The sequence below is a fragment of the Mercenaria mercenaria genome, chromosome 8, assembly GCF_021730395.1.
Source record: "Mercenaria mercenaria strain notata chromosome 8, MADL_Memer_1, whole genome shotgun sequence".
Lineage (NCBI taxonomy): Eukaryota > Metazoa > Mollusca > Bivalvia > Venerida > Veneridae > Mercenaria > Mercenaria mercenaria.
The window spans coordinates 5,141,634-5,162,553 of NC_069368.1; the positions used below are offsets into that span (position 1 = coordinate 5,141,634).

Genomic DNA, 20,920 nt, shown 5'->3' on the forward strand with positions numbered 1-20,920 from the left:
CTGCATCAATGATTTTGTCTCTTTCCATGTCAAACATAAAGATAAAACCATTTAATACATAATGATATAATAATTGAAGAAGCATCATGTTGACATTTATCAATATTTTCTTCTGTTTGAGAGTGCATGTTGCATTCATTTAACAATACAATTGTCATGTTACACCCATTTTTTCTCCATTAAAAGGAAACGCGAAAACTGCCCCTTTTTGGATGTTTTACTACATAGTTGCAAGTACGATTTTCTAACTTCTGAAAATTGCTATCAACGCGCAGAAATAAGTTGATAATAATGGTATTTTAATTTAGCGTAATACAATATAGACACAAAAAAAACGCAATAATATTAAAAGGGTAAATACTGTGTAAAGAAATAATCATTTACTAGTTGTTTTTTGACAAATCGCACATGATGTGAAATGTCAACTATCATATTTAAGACTGCAGAAACACGTGTCTTCATCTCAATAAGTTGTTGTCTTTCTTTTGATTGAGCAAAGATATATTTAATGATATTTCCCTCTCAGTTAAAAAGAGCTTTCGTCTTCACAATATAGTACACTTCCAGATAACTATATCAACTGAACTTGACAGGTTAGAATTCTTACTCAAGGATTGATTGTTGATAAATCACAGCATAGACAAAACAAAAACTGTGTTTCTTGTTCGTCCCCTCCTACATTTTATGTGGCGCATATTATACATACTTAACACATTTAGGCAAACGTCCCCTCCTTTTGTACTCTTTCTTTTAGTTTGTGGGTTTAACGCCATACTGACAGAATTATAAGTCATTTGGCGACTATTCAGCTTTTGACGGTGGGGGAGACTCCAAGTGCTACTCCAAAAATTGCTTCATCATGGGCGGGCACTTGCCACCTAACATCAGCAAGTCAGCTAGATTGCTCCCTCACACGAAATAAATTCATGCCAGAAGAGATTCGCTTATCTTGTGTTCTCTATACTAGCTTAAATAATGCATACTCTCATATGAAATAAAAATCATCATTACACTAAACATTTTTTATCACGAAGTTCCACATTATTTCAGAATTAGATGCACTATAACTCCCATTATTTTTTTCTTCTTTGCGTGCTAACACTTCACATACAGCAAATAAAATCTTTTTTTGTCAGTCTGTTACGTCTCGTGAAAGATATAAAGGCAAGAAAAAAGACCTGCTTAATTAAGAGAAAGGTAGAATCAACATGTACTATTGTCTTCTCATAATGCAGGTTGAAAAAAAATGATGAGAATGAATATATGCAAAACAAAGACAAACTCACAAACACAAACTCACAACTGTTGTAACATGATACACATGTGAATAAATACAGGCATTAGAGAATGTATTAGTTTAGACTTTTTCCATTTTCTTGTTACTGTTACAATCTTATTTAAGAGAAAAAATCTTAAAGACAGATGAAATTTTACTACGGAAAAGGAGTCTAGTTATTTCCAAGTTTTCAATAAAAAATGAAAAGAACAAAAACGTCCAGATTACATTGTTAGCGATAAAGCATCGTCTAAGGTCTGGATTAGTGGCGAGAATACGATCTAAACTGAAAGAAAACATGACTTATTTTAGGACTTGGCATTATTTCTTGTATTATTGCATTAAATATCCCATTATATCATAAAATCTGATCCGAAGCGAACATATACAAGCAACAAGAGCTGCACCGCATTGCCAGGGTTTTGGTTGTTGTTCTATCATAGGAACCTCTGACCAATTTTAGATCGTCGAGTAAAATTGATACAGCTTATTTATATCTTTGAGGTTAAAGGTTTCCACTTCAAACCCTGCTTTGTTTAAAAAAAAATACATCTTCAGATTTTTCATGAAAAGTCTAACATAACAAAGAATACATGGAAAGAAAACATGGATGTTGAAAAGGAATATAAACTGTAACATCATGTACAAATGTGAGGATATACCATGTTTTAGATGTCAAATAAATGTGTTTGACCTATTCACCTGCTGGAACTACTCTAATACTTCAGAGAAAAATATGATAGACTACGGGAACATTTAGCTATACCAATAACCTAAAACATGAAAAGAAATAGGGATTTTAGAGGAAATTCAAACCAGTCATTAGGTAGAGATGAATTGAATTTACAGGTGTACGGAGACGAACAACTATGAAATGCATAAAGATATTATGACTTTAAATCTCGTTAAAACTGTGGTTTTACAGATATTAAGAAAATCGAGAGAGTGTCGAAACACATTAATAACTGAAACTGACAGAAAAAAACCGTACATTTCAAAGCGAGTCTAGTATTCGTCAAATTATAACATGCCATTCTCCGAGATAAAACAAAATAATGCATTAGTTGTACATGCATGACAGGTGACCTCGTTCGGTATTTGTGTGATTTTCAATTTCTTAAGAAATGAAGGAAATAAAAAGATCACTTTAATTCCTGACAATGTCAAATAAACAAGTGGGGTACTGATTGTTTTCATCAAATGTAAAATGCCCTTAAATTTGGGCTCAAAAAGAAGAGCCAACCATCCAGGTTTTGGGGATAAAACTCCTTTTATTCATACAGATGCACAATGAAGATTTCAACGACACAGCTGCACAATGAAGATTTGAACGACAATGACTGAATCCAGCGATGATGTAAAGTATCAGGTTAAATACAAGAAAAAATATAAAGTTCCAAGTTCACACTAGGAAGTTTTATACTTCCTTGAACGTACTAAATAATGTTTGAATTTACGTTACCATTAATTGTCATGCGATAGCAGTTATCATTCATTCGAAGAATAGGTAGAGCTATTGGACTCGACCGTGGGTCGGCGTCGGCGTCGGCGTCCCGTTTGGTTAGGTTTTTGTATGTTAGCTAGTATTTCTGTTACCACGTATCGGAATGGATTGAAACTTCATATTTCTATTCACTGTGATAAACTGACTATCACTGCACAGGTTCCACAACTCTATTTTACTTTTGTACAAAATTATGTCCCCTTTTTGACATAGCAATTTTTGGTTAAGTTTTTGTATGTAAGATGATATCCCAGTACCTACTGATGGGAATGGACTGAAAGTAAACTAACTTGTTCACTGTGATTATTTGACTTTCAACGTCATGCCTCATAACTCTACTTTGCATTTTTACGAATTTATGCCATTTTTTACTTGTTTTGGTTTTGGTTAAGTTTTTTTTTGTATGTAAGCTGGTATATCAGTACACACTAACGAGAATGGATTAAAACTTTACACGTTTGCTGATGATCTTACATGAATTGCAAAGGGTTTTAAACTCTTTTTGCATTTAAGGAAAAAAAAAACTTTATTGACTTAGCATTTTTTTTTGTTGAGTTTTGTATATAAACTGGTATCACAGTGCTACTGGGAATGTATTGAAGCTTCTCACACTTGTCCATCTTGTGATAAGCTGCATGTATTGTACGGTCCCATAACTTTGTTTAGCAGTTTTACAAAATTATGCCCATTTTTTTTCTTTAATTCTCATTCACTTCACAAGGCTGTTGAATAGTCGAGCGTTGCTGTCCTCCGACAGCTCTTGTTTCAACCTGTTGTGTTCCGTTAAACAAGTTACTGGAGTTTTCGTACATGTGTTGTAAACCGTTTCTTTTTCATTTTTCCGGTGATCAAATATTGTTGGTTAATGTGTTTTATTTAAATCAATTTTATTTATTGTATTATATTCGCAAATGCAATTGTGAAACTTTTGCCTGAAATAGAAAAAACATCTCTTACCAAATTTGTTGTTAAATGTATGAGAGTTGTTTGGATTTGGAATGTTTGGTCTAATTTGATAGTGATCAATAAAAAGACTCTTTACAGTTTTTCTCCAAAGATATCCTGAATGTCATGACGTCAGGATATCTTTGGAGAAAAACTGTAAAGAGTTCTATTACGTTTCCTGTTTTATTTTACATTTCATTATGATAGACTGTAAATATTTATGATCCTGTTATTATTTTTACACATCTATACCTTTTACTGAAGAATATATTGCAAGGAATTTTGTATCATCCATAATTCATATTACTTCGCATTCAAGTGTAGTTCCGTACCTGTGAAAAATACAAAATTAATGATATTTTCACTGCAATCTCAATTTTATTTCACTGATAAATTTCAGTATTTCACAATTTTAAAGTACACGCGACCATTTTAAATTAAACAATCTATCAACTTTAAATACCATGCAATAATATTAAGGGAAGCATAGAATGTTTCCTGTTAAAATCTGAAATATTCATATATGATTAAAAAACTAAAATAATATTTGACAGAAATACTATTGGCATATATAATCAAAATTGATAATGCAAAAATGGTAAACATTAGAGTGATGGAATCAGTGTTCATCGTATCCAATTTCTTGGCGTTAAACTTGCAAACTAATATATTTCTCAATATCCTTTAGTGTAATCAAACTTTTACTTTTACAGGGTTTGATGAAATAGCAAAATAAAAATTTGATCTTTTAATTATACATTAAAAACGTTATTTGTGAGTTGACAGAACAATAGAATTTAACCGACAGTCTGCTATTTGCATCAGGTCAAAAATAGTGCCGACGCTAGAACTGCAAAAGGGGGATCGGTCTATATGTAGGTAATGTAAGTATATGTATATCATTAACTTTATATAAGTTTTATACTACTTCCTAGGCTCTTATTTATCAAAGTTCCAAACGATGTTCCACTTTTTTCAATAAAGATAATGAATGGTACATATCTTTATAACGCTTAAAAGCGATGCAACACTTTGTGGTAAATGTAAGCACAAAAATGTATCAGACTCTGCAGTAAAACACTTTCAAGTAATTGTTGTAATTAAGATGATTGTGTTACAAAATGAAGAGATAACATTAAATTATCACGTTTATTTTAGAATTAATCTACATGTACGTAAGTCATTTTTACGTGATACATATTTTGTTAACAATTTTCTACGGCAAATTTCCTAGTTATCTTTATTAACAATTTTCTAAAGCAATTTTTCAAATGATGAACCATTTTTCTCAATAAGTATTTCCTTTAATAAATGTATCATGTCGTTTTCACACCCAAAACAAGATACAACACATTGTAGTGAGTATAAGCATATCAACTATTTCAAAACTGTTCATATCCTTTCATGTTAAATTAAGGGAAATTTAGGTATGCTTAACGGTATTTATGTAGCATTTTTGTAACATATGTAACTCATCAAATTCATACGAATCAACAATACGAATTTAATATACATTATAAAAAAAAAAACAAATGCGCTTCTTTTGACTTTGAGCTAAAACAGAAAATGTTGCAATGAATAAATCTGATCTGGGCGCACCTGGACATTAAATGAAACTGAATTGCAAATAAATGCAGCCAGTCTTAATTTTTCTTTCCCTGATATTCAGCTTTATTATTCTTCACGTTGAAGATTTCAGTGAACGTAATTCATATATTGCAGAACAAATCTCAGCAAGATATATATACATTGCGTAATATGTTCCTAATTTAACTATCGTAATTAAGATTCTACGAGAAGGAATAAGGATCTTTTTCATGGACCAAAAGTATTTGACATTATGTCTTTTCCCATTTCATGTTTATTTCTTTAAAATTAAGGGTCGAGACCATAAGATATTGTGGTGTCGTCAATAACACTTAGAATCCGGATATCTTGATACAATAGTCTAAGAATCCAATATCTCAGAGCATAAACAGTAAGTTAACATGCTAAGTTCATGGAAACTATCTCAACTGCAAAGGTGAAAGAACAACTTAGGCCATGCCAATAGCAGTTAGGGTTTGTTTTTGTTTACATCAGATAGTAATTTTTTCAAAGGAGGATTAATTATAGGATATAAATATACTTGAAATTGTTTTAGATTAATTTATCTTAGGTCGAATGTAAGCAAATTCTATTACTTATGTATATTAATCACTCTCGACACCTCATCCCTGATCGAATCCATCACCACAGGGGTATGAGAGAAGAGAAGCTAGTTTTCACTTTAAGGCTGAGTGCCAAGCAAGGGGGCTCCTGGTACCAATTTCGCGTTTTTGGTATAACGCGGCAGGGGATCGAACACATGGCCTCCTGCACACGAAGCGCACACTCTACCACTAGGCTATCGTGGTGGTTCAATATACTTGTAAATCAATTTGAACTCCAAAACACTATTTTTCAAAATCAAAGATGATACAATTTAGTACATAATGACAAATTAATTGCAGAACGCATTACATTCTATATCAATCTATTTTCACTTTTGTAAGTGTTGGTAAGCATTGATTTAGCAATTATTACTGACAGTTTTCATGTTACACCAAATTGACTCTTTTGAAGATAAAATGTTGCTTCATTAATGACTAATCACATTGCACCTTTGGTGAAGAAAGTTCAAAAAACTTCTACACTTAATTGTCTATTTAGATAATAATCATTTAAAAGGTATGACAATGATATTTAAAAGAAAAATACCATAAGAAACTTGGAGACTGGCAATTGTTGGCACTATTATAAACGGTAAATTACAAAGGAATCTTGATTAAATCCCACGACAACAAGACCTAATTAGTCTGCCAAATACTGAGAACAAGGTTTTCGAGATTATTATGTAATAGATCTAAATATCAAAGTGTACAGAACACGGATAAAACTATCAAAAAAATATAACTAATCAGAAACGAAATAATGAAACAGAGAGGGTATCCACAGGCAAAATTACATTCGTCTTAATACAAGAAATAATCGCATTCAATGGTGTTTTTTTCCCCCAAAAAATAAAATTGATTGAAACTACAAATAGCATAAGAATTTTCATTTGTTTATCACGACTTCTAATCATGAACTGCGTGCATTTATCAAACTAAATGAAGGCACATTTTACGTATCAAAAACGATGGCTCGTATGTAATGTAATGTAATGTAATGTAATGTAATGTCTTACAGTTGCAGCTTAGCTTGTCAGACTTTCTTCTTGTTTGTTTTTCCAATATACTTGGACGATTTTTTTCTAATGTAAAATAGTTGAAGTATTTAACGCATACATTTAACAATGAGAACATGTATGCACTGTATTTGCATTAATCATTTGAAATGTATACTTCGTCGGTTTTCTTAAGGAGGAAGGTTACCTTAATATTTGTATGTACGCATGCCCAACCGGAAGCTAACGTGAGGATTTACGACAACGTTTACGACAAACTAAATGTGTTTGTATATTTATTTTTCTGAAAAAAAATCATTAACCTGTGTCTGATCTAATGCTTAACGGTTTAAACATGCGAAAATAATGAAACTATTACCGGAAAAACGCTAAAAAACAGTATTGCCTTAAAATGCCGTCATCGACGTCATTACGGTAAGTGTCAGTTACCGCGCAAAATTAATAGATTTTATCTTGAAAGAACATGATACTGAGCATTTTTCTTTTATTGGAACTATTTTTAAACAGCTATTATTTGCCAAAATACTTTATGAGTCTTTCACTCAAAATAATAATCAATATTGCAGCTTCTGTATAGTTATACTGAAATGTTATGAGGATTCTAAGAAAATGGATGACGGTAACTGATGTTATTGTGTATATAGCTGGGTGAAAGGTTACTTATTACGGCTATTTTTAAATAAAAATTGGGACATTTGATTTGTAATACCTTTTTTCCGTTTCCATTGATAATTTGGTACTTATATATTTAAACTATGCTCTAAAATTGTTCAAATTTTAGTAGAAAGTAGTGATTTCTTGAATTAGATTAATGTTACTAAGGAAACGAATCCCGTAACCTATATATCTTAATGCAAAATTCAAAGGCGTTGACATTGCTCTGTTTAAGGAACACAACTTTCGCCTTTTATTTTTATTTCAACACTAGCCATGAGAATAATAATTGCAAGCACAATGATTTTTCCATAAAAGTGTCAGACGAGGAGCACTGCTTTAAGCTTTAAAATGTGTTTAAATAAATGCAAATAATGCGAACATATTACTTACTTTAGAAATAAAATATTTTGAAGCTACATTAAACGAGAAAAGTAATTTTATTTAATCTTTCTTATGGAAATTACGATAAAAAAAGATAAAAAATATTTTAAACGTCTCTGTTGCCATGGTTACTTTAAACGTTAAGATAAATAGGGTACCATGTAAAGTGTTGAGTATTCTTCTAATAAAATTACCCTAATATTCCATGTTGATTATTAACAGAATGGCACTGAAGCCGTCGAAAAACCCGTTATCATACATAGTTGTTAAAAAATGAGAGAAAATGCGTTACCATGGCAACACGAGCCCCGCAACCTATATATTTTAAGCATATTTTAGAAAACTAACGCGCATACTAATAAAACTAGAAGATGCTTTTGCAAAAAAGCGCATGTCTCCCCCAATGCAAAGTGGTATAGGCAAGAAGTCAGTAGGGGTCAGGAGCGAAAGTCAAAGAGACACTGATGGGTGGCTGCAATAGGGATCATCTACTTGGCATGTCCAGTCATCCTGCTAAGTTTCAACACTCTTGGGTTAATGGTTCTCAAGTCACTGTTCAGGCTCCTGTGACCTTGACCTTTGATCAAGTGACCCAAAAATGAATAGGGGTCATCTACTCTGCATGTTCAATATCCTATAAGTTTCAACATTCTGGTCAAGAGGTTTTCCGAGATTTACTGAATCGGCAATGGTTTATCATGTTCAGGCCCTGTGACCTTGACCTTTACGGAGTGACCCTAAAATCGATAGAGGTCATCTACTCTGCATGATCAATCATCCTAAAGTTTCAACATTCTGGTTAAGTGGTTCTCAAGTTACTGACCTGAAATGGTTTTCAATGTTCAGGCCCCTGTGACCTTGACCTTTAATAGAGTGACCCCAAAATTAATTGGGATCATTACTCTGCATGTTCAATTACCCTATTAAAGTTTTAACATTCTGGGTCAAGAGGTTCTCAAGTTATTGATCCGGAAACGTTTTCCATGTTCAGGCCCCTGTGACCTTACCTTTGAATAGTGACCCAAAATCGATATGGGTCATCTACTCTGCATGACCAATCATCCTATAAGTTTTAACATTCTGGGTCAAGTTGTTCTCAAGTTTTGATGGAAATGTTTTCCAATGTTCAGGCCCCTGTGACCTTGACCTTTAGACAAATGACCCAAAATCGATAGGATCATCTACTTTGCATGTACAATCATTCTATGAAGTTTCAACATTCTGTGTCAAGTGGTACTCAAGTTATTGATTGGAAATGTTTTTTAATGTTCAGGCCCCTGTGACCTTGACCTTTAACAGAGTGACCTCAAAAACAATAGAGATCATCTACTCTACATGACCAATCAACCTATGAAGTTTCAACATTCTGGGTCAAGTGGTTCTCTAGTTATTGGTCGGAAATTGTTTTCAATCTACAGGCCCCTGTGACCTTGACCTTTGATGGAGTGACTCCAAAATCAATAGAAGTCATCTACTCTTCCTGATCAATCGTCCTATGAAGTTTCAACATTGTGGGTCAAGTGGTTCTCTAGTTATTGATCGGAAATTGTTTTCAATGTTCAGGCCCCTGTGACTTGACCTTAATGGAGTGACACCAAAACAATAGGGTCATCTACTCTTCATGACAATCATTCTATAAGTGTCAACATCTGGGTCAGTGGTTCTCTGTTATTGATCGGAAATGGTTTTTCAATGTTCAGGACCCTGTGACCTTGACCTTTGATAGAGTGACCCAAAACAAAGGGTCTCTACTCATCACCATACAACATCTATAAGTTTGAAGTTCTGGTAAGTGGTTCTCTAGTTATTGATCGGAAATTGTTTTCAATGTTCAGGCCCCTGTGACCTTGACCTTTGATGGAGTGATCCCAAAATCAATAGGGGTCATCTACTCTTCATGACCAATAATTCTATTAAGTGTCAACATTCTGGGTCAAGTGGTTCTCTAGTTATTGATCGGAAATTGTTTTCAATGTTCAGGCCCCTGTGACCTTGACCTTTGATAGAGTGACCCCAAAACAATAGGGTCGTCTACTCCAGCAGCCCTACAGCCCTATCAAGTTTGAAGGTTCTAGGTCAAATGGTTCTCCAGTTTTTGCTCGGAAATGAAGTGTGACGTACAGACGGGCGGACGGGTGGACGGACGGACGGACGGACGGACGGACAGGGCAAAAACAATATGTCTCCCCCAGAGGGAGGAGGGGAGAGAGATAATTATCAACTACGCAGACTTGTACGGATAACAGTGAAATCGAAGTACACTGAAAAGTGTTGAATTTCCGTAGTTTCCTTCTTCTTTCAATATAAAATACCTTTAGAGGGTCATGTACTTCAAACCTGGATAAAACTTGTACTCAATGGGACAGATATAAGCGAACTTGAGATTGTAGCAGCTAAAACATGAACTTACACGAAATACAATAAATTGCTACGGTTTAAATAATTTGAATCTACCCTGGTAACAAAGTAACCTACCTCCTTAAGTTCGGTAAATAAAAAAAAAATATGCTGAAAATTGACGATATTTTACGACAGGCCTATCACTGTGTACATTTCGAAAAAACAATATCTCCCGGCTTATTTATAGTAACTCAAGTTCTTTTGTAGGTGGTTTGAATTATTGCCTGTCGTTTCTACTGTGTTAATGTTCTGAAAACTTGTTTATGGAAATGCTGCACATTAAGCATTTTATATTCTTGTTATTTATAGTCCTATATATTTCATACTTTACTTAGGCTAATAGAAGTCACTGACAGACAGGAATAAATCAAATTGCTGAATTAGGACACTGTTTGGAGTTTCCAAATTTTTACGTGCCACACGGTTCATATTCTAGTCTTGTGCAATTTTCAACTTTTTACCCTAATTAGAGTATATTAGATTCACAGAGTAAAGACGGCGTGGCTAGCTTTTGTTGTTATGAAAATATATTTACTTATTACAGAAAATTTGCAAGAAAACTACGAAAGCAAAAACGAGAACCAAAGAATTATGACACGAGTATCACAATGAAAGTACAAACATGCGTTTTGTAAAGATAAATAGTTCCTTTACTTGAGCAGATATTTTCTAAGAAATAATACAAAGATGCCTTAGCTAAAAAGTGAATAAATCTTACATTTTTAACAGCACATTTTCTTTTGCTGGCTTAAACAGATAGTCCCTTTCTTTCTAGCGATGCTCCGACAATCTCTGTATTAAGGTAGTAGATCCGCTATGATATTCGGCATTTTGCGTTAGATTACGTACTCTCCGTATGCAATTTAGGCTTGTTCCAGTATAACCAGTATTATTATGAGAAGGTATTTTTCTATTATGGCCGGAGAATGCCGAAATAGCATACGAATGATACGGAATTGCAAGAAAATTCCCGATGGTCATTTCGGATCCACTATCTTAAATATATTTTCTAATCCTGTCACTACTAAAGCAGAAGAAAATAAGTTCATAGCCTATGCTTGATTCTGTTTTTGTAGAGAAGACAGTACCCTTTTCTGTTAGTGGTGAGTTGTTAATAGATCTTGATATATTTTGGTATGCATAATATCTTGTATATTTTTATACTAATACATAACATACATTTCAAGTAGAAATTATTACTTACCGCTTCAGTATATGTTTCGTCGGAAATCCCTGCAAAGTAAATTTAAACTGTTTATTACTATTGTCTGACTTTTGATCGACGTTTGGTTAAGCGGAATATTTCTTAAAGAGAAAAAATCAGTTTTTGATATATACCAGCAATGCTTTACGAATTCTTGCTGACAATATGGGATTACTAGATTGAATTTGACCACAATATACCCGGTTTGGTATGTATGCTGTAAAAACAGTAAAACCTGCTTTAGTGGTCACCTCTATTAAGCAGTCAACCTGTCTTAAGCAGCCAGTGTCTCATTTCCCAAAATGGTCATTCATTCTAAAAATTACCTGCATTACGCAGCCACCTGCTGTAAGCAGCCACTTTTTCCCACTCCATTGGCTGGCTGCTTAAGACAGGTTTTACTGTAATATATTTTTATGATTTTCAACTCTTAGTTTTCTGCTCTTAAACGTTATACAGACTTAAAAACACACACAAAAAAGAAGAATTTACCGTTATGCAATAAAAGAAACGTTATATTATGACAGTAGAAGTTTGGTTGTAACGTAAAACACAATAATACTGTGATGGTTTAGGCAGGCTGTCATTTTTCCCTCACATTAACGTGCTTTAGATACAGATACTGTTGTCATTATTATGTTGAATGTGCTTCTTGTTTTACGATCTGACATTTCTAATATTTCAATTCTAACAGAAAAAGGAAAATTAGTGAGCTTCTAAGTGCTCACTTGGTTGACAAATAACAGTTTAAAATTACCCTCAGGGTATTTATGTAGAAGACATGCAAGTTAATAATCTACTATATTTTTCGACAACTTTGATTTCTACAAAATTCCAAATTTATCAGGATGGGACGGGCACTGGATCCTTTCTGATTTCAATCCTTCCCAATTACAAAAACAACAAATCAATCAAACAAACAAACAATATTGAATAGGTTTTGTAATTTTTTGAAAACGCTGGCTCATTCATTTGCAATCTTTATTTGTTGTGAGAAACAATTGCTTTAGTATAAAAGGGCTTCTGATTTCTATGTTGTTACTTGATTTATAAAAGTAAGAATTAATAATTCATCGGTTGTAATGAAACTTGGATTGTTTCCCTGAAATAAGGCAGCTGAAGTACGAATAATCTTTTACAAAAACTCTTGCAAAACAAATGCACAGTCTTATACTATATTATGGTGTTAATGTCACACAATGATAGAGCGCAGGTCAGCTTTCAGTTAATTCATCATTGTGTTTATACTGGCTTTTGTTAAGAGTAAAAAACCAAATACTTAGAAATACTTATCATATTGTTTACATGTTTAGGTCATTGTTGACTCCAGCAAATTTCGTAACGGCGAAATGTTTAATCCATTAAGTTTTGGCCTAAATGACTTTGTTTATTATTATAACGGGTAAAATATAGCGAAGTTCTCAACAGAAAATGATCTGGTTGACCTTAATTATTTTGTTATTGTTTTCGATAGAATTTTCATCAGTTGGTCGGAAATGTTAATTACTCTGTTTACCTGGTCAGCATATTGTTGTTGTTGTTTACACTTTTAGCAAAGTGAATCACATTCTAATGTATTGTCTATTAAATTTGACACTAATTATTTTGTTTGTTTCTGTACCAGACATTTATTTACAAAACTACTCGATGGTGATTAATTCTACATAATTATTATGTTGTTTACGGTTACATGAGTACGTAATGGACGTTTATTTGACATGTCTTTTGAAATTGCTATGAATATTTTAAAATACTTGTTACCATGTTGTTGCGATGTATTTCGTGAAAAAAGGTATAAATACTCAGGAAAAATGCTTAGAAAACTTAGAAAAGATGGAAGAGCTCTGGATCAAAGAGATCAAATCAAGAGGACACAATTAGGAAGAGAGAATGAATTAGGAATCAGAGAATTGGAAATGTTTTACAAAAATGGAATAGGATAATTGAACAATACAAAATCGGGTTACACAGAGGGTTAAGGAATATGGAAGATTTAAAAAATGTTGTTAGGTTATTGTAACATGGAACTTTTCGGCTTAGAAATATAGATTATTTAAAAGGACAAACACTCTTTAAAACGCTGATGTATTTATATCTGGATCGATTCTTAGTATAGTTCATTTTGTACAAAATACTCGTGTGTGTTAAAACTGCAGTCTTTCTCAATCTATGCAACCTACAAAGAGACATTAAGCTGGAATGTGTATTTATCAACAGAAAGATTAGTATGAGAATCACTTTTCCAACAGCAATAATTGAAAAAGCGCACTTAAAGTCATTAGTTAATCAGCGTAAGAGCTGTTTATCACGTGATCAACCACATAAATTATCAGCTTCCTATAACGCAGGTCCAGTTAAAGAAAGAGATATTTGTAAAGACTATATCGTATTAAATATTGTTATGGCACTGATACATGTATGTTTTTTTGCGAATTTGGCTGAGCTATCTTGTTTACAGAGTAAATCGTGTTAGTTGTTGTAAGCTTTGATACATATAGATTTTATTGCGACTTTGACCTACCTGTCTTTAATACAGAACAAATCAAGTTTATTGTTGTCAACACGGATACATTTAGGTATTTAAGAATTTTGTAGACCTATCTTTATAACAGTGAAAATTGTGTTTAATGTTTTTAGCACTGGTACAAATATTTTTTCTTGCGAATTTGGTGGACATATCATTATTACAGAAAAACATCATTAACATACAGATGTGTAAAATGCTATTAATATGTTGCTGTTGTGCCATAATAAATTAATTTATTTTTTACATCCAATTCAAGAATTCGTTATTAATAAAGGTAAAATAACGGTAAAGGTAAGTTTTGTTTAATGTCGGATAAGAGAGAAAGTAAGCTACAAAGCTCTTATGTAACAAAACAGATATCAGATAACAGGTATCATCATTTGTTGCAATAGACAATATATTTAATTAGCCTTGCCTTTATTACGTTGGAATCGGAGCATAGTTCTTGCCTGATGCTTGTCAAATCACATACATTGAAGCCTATATTTCCTTATTCGTACTTTTTTTAACAAATTTGCAGCATCAGTAAAATTATACGATTTCATTATTCATAATCTAATAACTACATTCAAATACTGAATTCTCATTTTATCCCCTAAAAAAGATATCGAATGACCAGATTTCCTTAAATTATTTTAACTTTAGATATCTATGTCAAATATAGAAAATCTTCATGAATTTAACTTTACTAAATATATAAAATAAGTGTAGAGCTACATTTATAATCAAATACAATACACTAACAATTAATATATGTTTTAAAAACTTCCAAATTTTAGTGATTGTACACATTTATACTGTGTTTAGCTATTAATATATGTATTAAGTGTGTACTATTTAACCCTTGGCATAGTGCTGTTTATACATATTGACAGGTTATCTTCATGTTTATATTTACTATGAAAAGCGATTGCACGTAATATTTTAATATTTTAGTAGAAAAAAAAAACTAGCGAAAGAACAATATTGATACTCTCTTACACAGACAACAAGACTATAAACAACTGTCACACTTACCTTTCATTGGAAATATTAGCAAAGACTTAAATGTGTTCCAAATTTCAAGCGAAATTGTATTCGTCAATATTGAACACAACTAACATTAACCCAGAAATGTATAGCAACAACGATAGAAAAATTCCCTTCTCGTTAAAGGCTTTCGCAACAACATATTAAGCAAATGTATAACGCCAAAGTTGAAACAAAAAACAAAGTAATTGCTATTTCTATAATACCAAACGCCTTGCTCCAGTAAAAACGCAATTTCTATTCTGATTACGTGGCAATAAAAGCAGACAAAATAAACTAGGTCTTGATCCAGTAATCATTATCTTTGCTATTACGACAAATGTCTATCATTCCAGTATAGCCTATAAAGGCAAACATGACACAGATTCAATCCATAAATCAAACAGTATATTTCTAAATGACAACGGATAAATGTAGCATACAGGAATCTTATTTTATTCAAAGCAATACTATACGCCCGCAAGATAATAATTACAAAAATAAAACAGAAATGACTATGTAAGAATTTCGGTTGAAATATGGATAAAAAAAGCAATTTAACATTTTACGGAGTGAATGAAATATCAGTCAAGACATGACGTATTTATGTTGAAATAAATTTTCTAATTAATTCGTATGCAATTCTTTGTATCATCTGTTGCGCTTCATTATCAAATAGCTGAAACATTCTAAAAGAATAACAATAGTAGAATAGAAGATGATATGTAAAATGGCATTCAACAACACAAGAGAAAGCCAAGCTGGAAAGTCACTTTATGATACGAGTATAAACCTAAAATTGTGCCATGAGTCAAGCAATCAAACAAAACAAATACTATCGAATTCAAAGTGAAACATTTTCTCAAGTTCTTACTTCCATAACTTTAATTTCCTTTTGGCGGCAGTACAAATATTCCCCCAAACTTTCAATGAATATTGCTTCACTGTTGTGGGTTGTTGTTGAGAGGGCTGCGTGTTTCCCTGTTGGATATCAATCCTTACTATTAAGCAAACTGTCAGAAACAATTATTCAACACAGGAAATTTACTGGAACTTTTTGAGGACACTAAAACGTTAGTAATCGCAAGTGTGCTTTAAGGTGATTGAAAAAAAAACCTACACATAATAAGCAAGTCGGGTAGCTCCCCTTTAATTTCGAAACATAACTTTATATGAATACTTCAACAATATATGTCTGCATATGAACAGTTTTAAAATGCATATATAAGCAAATACAAGTTAAGAGATACGTTTGGGTAATTATGTAACGGTTTCAGAAAGTGTATAAGCATTTAAATAGGAACATGTCTGGTTTATTATTATTTAAGGCAGTAGATCTGTAATGACATTTGGAAATCCTGTGATTTCGAACTCTCATTGGTCAGTGTTGCACATCACGTACATGGCTGTTCAAGAAAACAGCATAATGCCAAAATCGCTTTCGGAGAAATTACGTAATTTGCCGATTGCCACTGCGAATATTTGCGAGCCAAGAACACCTCAGCATATTTGTTAGATTATTCACAACATAATTTCTTAGAAAATAACAACAGAAATATAATAAACACGAGCAGACAATTGATCGACATGTGTAACCAAGGTGCAATGTCATTAGGCATTTTAGTTAATGAATGATGCACCATAAAACAAACGTGACTGTAGCTTTCATAACAGCCATCTGAAATATTAATATAACTTTTTATTAAATCGATTCAACGCATTCTCCGATAAGCTAAAATGAAAATGCAAGGACGATATAATTCATCTACTCTATTAAAAATATCTTGAGTCATTATATTGTCTTTTACGTTAAATATTTAATAGACTTATTACAAACATATTGTTTATAAATAAGTCAAAGGTGATTTCTGATTGACTTGTTGAAAGTTGTAACAGAGTCTGAAACATTTTGAATACATTTTCAATTCATCTGGAAGAGGCATCGCAGGAACATTTATGCAATCCTATACTTCAATATTTTGTCCATCAATACAGAACCTTTTAATATTTCAAGATTACTTAAAACTATCTCACCTCACTGTGTTGCGAAAAATCCAACGCTTTATGAAAGCGTTGTTGTTACACTGTTGATTACTTAGAATAAAATTTATCGACATATTGCGGAATTCTTCTACATCGGAACACCTGCAAAGCAGAAATCTTTTTTATTGGGACCCCAGCAAAGAGGAAACTCTCTAGATTGGAACCCACGCAAAGTGAAAACCTTCTATATCGAAACCCCTGTAAAGCAAAAACCTTCTTAATCAGAACTCCAGCAAAAAGTGTTCTTTCTAGATCGGACCCCGGCAAAGCAGAAACCTGTCAAAACTGAAAAATTATTTTGTCCTGAATATAAAAAACTTTCAATTCTTTTATAGACAACATACACCTGTGCTGAGAAAAATTAATTACCATTATACTTTAAATACGCCTGACCTGTAGAGTTTCCACTTTTTCTATTTTACTAGTACGGAAACATGAACTTTTCCTCTGTGATCGAAATGGTACTGTTTACAAGGGTTCTAGTTGTAAACAATTTATTTTTTGTAAGTAATTATTAAATGCTGTAGTACTGTAATTTGTAATTGCTGCATTTTTTAAATTTATAATATAATACCACTTTTCTTCCGATTAGTTATGATAAACACGCATGACTCAAGTAAAGCAATTAGAGTCGTCATCGTACATGCGACTACCTTAAGCGGCTTTTGACCGTTTAATCCCTATATAAATACATCACATAACACGACTTTTTTCATTACGCGTGCGTAAATGGAAATAGTATAAATGGATACTTAATAGGCAATATCTATTTTAAGGGGTCTCAGAATGAATGTGATATTAATTATGTCAGGTGATAGTGTAAATTGTATTTGGTTGTTGTTATTGTTTAGAAGGCCACATTTAAAATTCAGATGTATCATTTATACTTTGTACTGATCTATATCTTCATGTGCTACCTTCTATAAATAAAGATGTTATTGTCATTATTATTATTGAGACCACATACAATCAGCCCAGTATGTAGAATTTCTTGCAAAACATCTATTAAACGACTGTGCAGCCGTCTCATTGCAAATATAACTGTTAGTCATTCTAACTGTTGAGCAAACAAACGACTTCCACAGTCCGTGAACTGTGAGAAGTATTTGAGATTTTTAAAACAAATCTTGAACAAAAATTATTTCAGCTTCAAACTTTATGTCATCTTCTTCTCTTTCTAAATTTACCAAATTTATTAGGAGACCATTCTGTGAAGTTACCACTTTTTTTTTTGGTCCCCTGGGTGGTTTCTTAATATAATGTCCACTGTACCGAAATGCATTTTTTGTATCTGCGAATTAACTTCTACGAAGTCCTTTTTTGTTAATGTAATAACGAATGCATGGATTTTTTCTCTCGATTAGGCTGACATTTAGGATAAAAGAAAAACTTAAAGATTCATTCTAGTAATACAATGTCATAATACATTCTGGCACATCAACCAGTATATTTGATATTTAATCAGTATTAGGGTACATTTTAATTCTGTGTTAAGTGTTTTCACGCTAACACTTACCGTTTTTCCAGGATATAGGGCAGGCGTCTAGGCGGCTATCAAGTCATAAAAAGGCACAAGGCAGCAGTTGTCTAACATAGAACCATATATATATATCGTTATGGCTGGGCTCTTACGGAATCAATTATCCATTTAAACAGAATTTTATATCGTCACCATGCATGATGAAATAAAGATTATCAAATGTTATAAATTTGAAGCCAGGTTAAAGTTTATACCCGTATAGACCAGTATCCCAGTTACCCCTGTTATAGAAAATTCTGTTAATTTCACAGAAATCTTGGACAGCTCTAGGAATGATGTGAAGCTTTGCAAGAAGTTCGTACTCAGGAAAAAATATCAGATGTAATGATACAGTCAAGATCGTACCTTTGTTGCCATATCCTATTTCACGTGTACATGTAATAGATTTGGTTAAAAGGAATATTAACTGTGAGGTAATGAATACATAATAATAAAACTGATACCATTTATCATGTCTTCGGTATGATACGGCTATTGAACGAAGCAACGATGTCCCTCTCTCAAAGCGTACGCTCTACCACCAGGCTTCCAAAGCGGTTAAATGAATGAGGAAGAAATATTTAAAGGAAAACCGCCAAGAAGAATTTACCCGAGTTTAACCATTAAACATCATTCTTTTCGCATTATTTTTACAATCAAAACGGTATTTACTTTCTAGAATAAATCATTTTAGTGTTTAAAATGAAATTAATGTTGAATTAAAATAAAACTGAACGCAACTATTGTCTGAAAATTTCACTGGGTACGTTTGGTTGTTATTCCAAAGTGCTCAAAACGTCATCAATACTTTTGCGCCTTTACGGCGCGTATCATACATTTGAAAAGGCCGAGAAATAATCCCGTGATCAATTATCAGATTTGTGCATGACTTAATCATAATACAAAATACAGTTTGTTAACCTATCAAACACCTAAAACATATAAAAATACAATCTTACGAACACTGTTATATGTTATTTTGGTTCTAATAAGTCTTTTAACTGAGAAAAAATGTGGATAATAAAGGAATGCTATGTTACTTGGCGCATTTTATGGCGCAAAATTATAGGTCACTTTAAAGTCAATTTAACCGTGGTAAAATAAAGCACGTCGAAGATGTTACAAAGCCCGCGGACTAATTTAGGAAAATGTAGACGTCTTGTGAGTCATAATCTAATCATGTGTAGTGAATAAAATCTGACAGCGTTCTGTTATATTATGTCTTTTAAACAGCCCTCATTCTTGTCGCATTTGAGTGCAACATAACATGTCGGCATGACGACAATATAACAAATTTGTAATAAAGATAATCAATTTTTTTATATAAGAATGATGCATAAACCATGCATTGTGTAAATTACAACAAATGATTTTAGTACAAATCCAAAACATAGACGGAAGCAGTCGAATGATGACAGAACTTGAAAACTTACGTCAGTTTTTAGCAGTAAAGAAAAAGTATACTTTAAGGATCATTACTCTGTGACTAAATGCTGTCCATTCACAAATTATTTCAGGTTTACCCCAGCTGATGACTGAATCACCTACTAATTCTACTTGTTGCAACTGTCAAAAAAAAAAATGTGTGAAACTATTTTGTTGCTTTTAAAATCGGGACATTCAACAAGAGGGGAAGCAGAAAATGACCCTAGTTTACAATAACGTCCTTTGAAAAATAACGATATAAATACATGTTAACGCTAAGCTTAAAATTTGCAAGTGTTATCTTATTTTGTAGTTCAAATTCAGTTACGTACAAAGAAAAAGAAACTTCCAAGAAGAACAATTATTACTTACTGTTGAGATTGCTCTTAGACTATTAGATAGTTCGTCCGTAGTCCCTGAAAAATATTATATTCACTGTCATTACGCCGGATGACCAAAGGAAATAGGCATTGATCCAAAAATGGAAACATACCCGTTTCCCCGGATGACAGTTCTCAAGAACGGTAATTTAAATCATTTTTAAGGTAATCCCAAAAATACTGAAACGGTTAATGAATGTATCATATCGTATTTATCAAGCGATCTGTGAAGTTATTAAAAAAAAGTGCAAACTATCAGTTATTAACAAATTAAGAAGACCACATTTATATTCAAAATCTGATTCTTTGGAGAAAAAAATATTGACATGCATACTTAGAATAAAGGGCGAAGATTGATGACTACTAGAAAATTAAGTTGTCATGGCTTTTACACACAGGGCTAGTTTTATGTGTTTGTGTCCTTTGTTTTTAGATATAATTCT

The 20,920-nt window shown here is 32.6% G+C and overlaps 1 protein-coding gene across 2 annotated transcripts in view; it reads right to left on the minus strand.

Moving 5' to 3' along the window:
- Positions 1 to 20,513, minus strand: part of LOC123523153 (neurotensin receptor type 1-like) — a 328,743-nt gene extending 308,230 nt beyond the window's left edge. Inside the window, exons 1-2 of one of the 2 annotated variants that reach the window (XM_045300818.2) lie at positions 20,470 to 20,513; positions 11,576 to 11,604 (exon numbers count right to left, since the gene is read on the minus strand). The gene's annotated coding sequence lies outside the window, so the exon portion shown is untranslated. The remainder of the gene's footprint in view (positions 1 to 11,575; positions 11,605 to 20,469) is intronic. The other variant, XM_053549268.1, reaches the window with a different exon arrangement.
- Positions 20,514 to 20,920: the final 407 nt, after the last annotated feature.